Source organism: Polyodon spathula, unplaced genomic scaffold, assembly GCF_017654505.1.
Source record: "Polyodon spathula isolate WHYD16114869_AA unplaced genomic scaffold, ASM1765450v1 scaffolds_2752, whole genome shotgun sequence".
Lineage (NCBI taxonomy): Eukaryota > Metazoa > Chordata > Actinopteri > Acipenseriformes > Polyodontidae > Polyodon > Polyodon spathula.
This window is the reverse complement of record NW_024474219.1, coordinates 15,671-18,330: the sequence shown is the minus strand read 5'-3', so window position 1 is coordinate 18,330 and position 2,660 is coordinate 15,671.

Sequence of the window (2,660 nt, the reverse complement as noted above, 5' to 3'; positions counted from 1 at the left end):
GCATACCAGCTTGTGCCACAAGCTAGAGGCCACCAGATTATTAATAACAAGCACCCGGCCCTTGAAGGACAGTTGAGCCAGCAGTCCCTTCCACCTCTGCAGCCGCCCCCTCACCCTGTCCAACAAACCCTCCCAGTTCTTTTTCATGTAGTTTTCTGTTCCGAGGTGCACCCCCAACACTTTAATACCTGTTCTGTTCCATTTCAGCCCCTCAGGCAGGAAAGGAGGGGTGCCCTCATCCCAGCTGCCTGACAGGAAGGTGTCACATTTTGCCCAGTTTACTCTGGCAGAAGATGCTCTCTGGAACTCATTTAGAGTCTGCTGCAGTGCTTGGACATCTGCATCCCCACTCACAAACACAGTCACATCGTCTGCGTAGGCAGACACCTTCACTGTGGCAGAGGAGGGTGTGGAGGGCGAGGAGGGCACTGTCCATCCAGCTAGCCTGACCCTCAGCAGGTGCAGCAGGGGCTCTATAACCAGTGAATACAGCATACCAGACAGGGCACAGCCCTGCCTTATACCCCTGCACACTGGGAAGGGCTGACTCAGCCCATTGTTGATCTTTAAAATACTAAAAATGTTGGAATATAAAAGCCGAATATAAGAAATAAAACCAGGACCGAACCCGAAGGCTTCCAGTGTATGAAAGAGGTAGGTGTGGTCGACTCTGTCGAAAGCCTTCTCTTGATCCAGGGAGACCATTCCTACATTAAAATCACAAATATCACTTACAGTTAAAAAATCTCTAATAAAAAACAAGTTATCAAAAATAGAGCGACCCGGTATACAATATGTTTGATCCATATGTATTACAGTTCCAATAACACTTTTTAATCTATTAGCGATTGTTTTGGATAAAATCTTTAAATCAGAACATAAAATTGACACAGGTCTCCAATTTTTAAGCTGGCATAGGTCTCCCTTCTTGGGCAGCAGTGTAACCACTGCCCTACGGCAGCTAAGAGGCAGTTCCTTGTGGCTGAGGCTCTCTCTCAGAACCTGGAGCAAATCCTCCCCCATTATATCCCAGAAATTATTATAAAATTCTGCTGGCAGTCCATCGATCCCGGGAACCTTTCCGCTGGAGAGCTGCTTGACAGCGGCGGTCATCTCCTGGTGGGTCAGCGGTGCGTCCAGCTGAATCTGCTCCTTCTCACTGAGGCTGGGTAACCCCTGGAGCAGCCGCTCAGTGTCCTCTATGTTGCACAGTTCTTTATTATAAAGTTCCTTGTAAAAACGCACCGCCTCTCTGCTGATTTCCTCCCGGGTGTGCAGTTCTTTCCCACCAGGAGTCCTGATACAACACAGCTGTCTACTGTCCGCTCTCTTCCTCTCCAGGTTGAAGAAGAAACTAGTGGGGGCATCCATGTCTCTCAACTCCATGAATCTGGAACGCACAATCGCCCCCTTCACTCTTTCCTTCAGCAAGCTCCCCAGCGCGATTTTCTGCTCTTTTAGGTTCTCCAGGGTCTGTTCTTTAAATTCTGAATTTAAACTTTCCTCTAGGAGGAGGATTTTGGACTCCAGTTCTCTCACGGCTGTGTTCAGTGACCTGGTTGCATTTATAGTATATTGTTGACAAAAACATTTAATTTGTATTTTGCCAATGTCCCACCACTGTCTTAAATCTTTATATTGTGCTTTTTCTTTTTTCCAAATTATCCAAAAAAGTTTGAATTGTTGCTTAAATTTTACATCTTGTAATAATTTTACATTGAAATGCCAGTAAGATGCTCTGTGGGGTTCTGATTGAATTATTACTGTAATTAATAGACAGTGGTGGTCAGAGAGACTACTGGGGATGATTCTTGCTTTGATAAATTTATTTAAATCGTTTTTAGAAGTATAAAACCGGTCTAGTCTTGCTCTATATACACAGTCTGTGTGATACTGAGACCAGGTGTATTGTCTTGAACTGGGGTGCAGGCATCTCCATATGTCAACCAGGTCACTGGACTCTAACAATGCAGCCAACTCTCTGGAGGACTGAGGGTGTGGTTCATCATTATTTCTATCAATATTAAAATTAACAGTACAATTAAAATCTCCTCCTACTACCACCACATCATTATTATTAATATTAAAAAGAGCTTGCTTTAATTTCTTAAAAAATAAAATTCGTTCCCCCCCTCTATTGGGGGCATAAATATTAATAAAAACATACACTGTACTGCCCAGCCTAGCTCTTACTTTTAAAATCCTCCCTTTCTCGATTTCATCCATATCTAGTAAAACTGCCCCCAGGCTGGGTTTAAAAAGCACGGCTACTCCTGCACTAGTACTAGCGCCGTGACTCATCACGCACAGCCCCTTCCACTCCGCTCGCCACGCCTCCTCATTCTCCTGATCCGAGTGCGTTTCCTGCAGAAACACCACCCCCGCCTGCTTCTGCTCTAAAAACCCGACTAGCTGCGCCCTCTTAAAAGACTGTCTGCAGCCGTTTAGATTAAAAGAAACAAAAACGCACCTTTCCATCATAGCTAAAAAAACTAACACACTAAAACAAGTAATAAAAGAAGTTTCATAAAACACAGCCATTTTTAAACAAGAGATTTTGAACCACTTTTAAGATCCTTTTTAATTTTCTGAACAATTTTTTTTAATCTATAACGTTTTGGCTGATCAAATTCTTCTATTGTGGCTTTCCTTGTTATAAC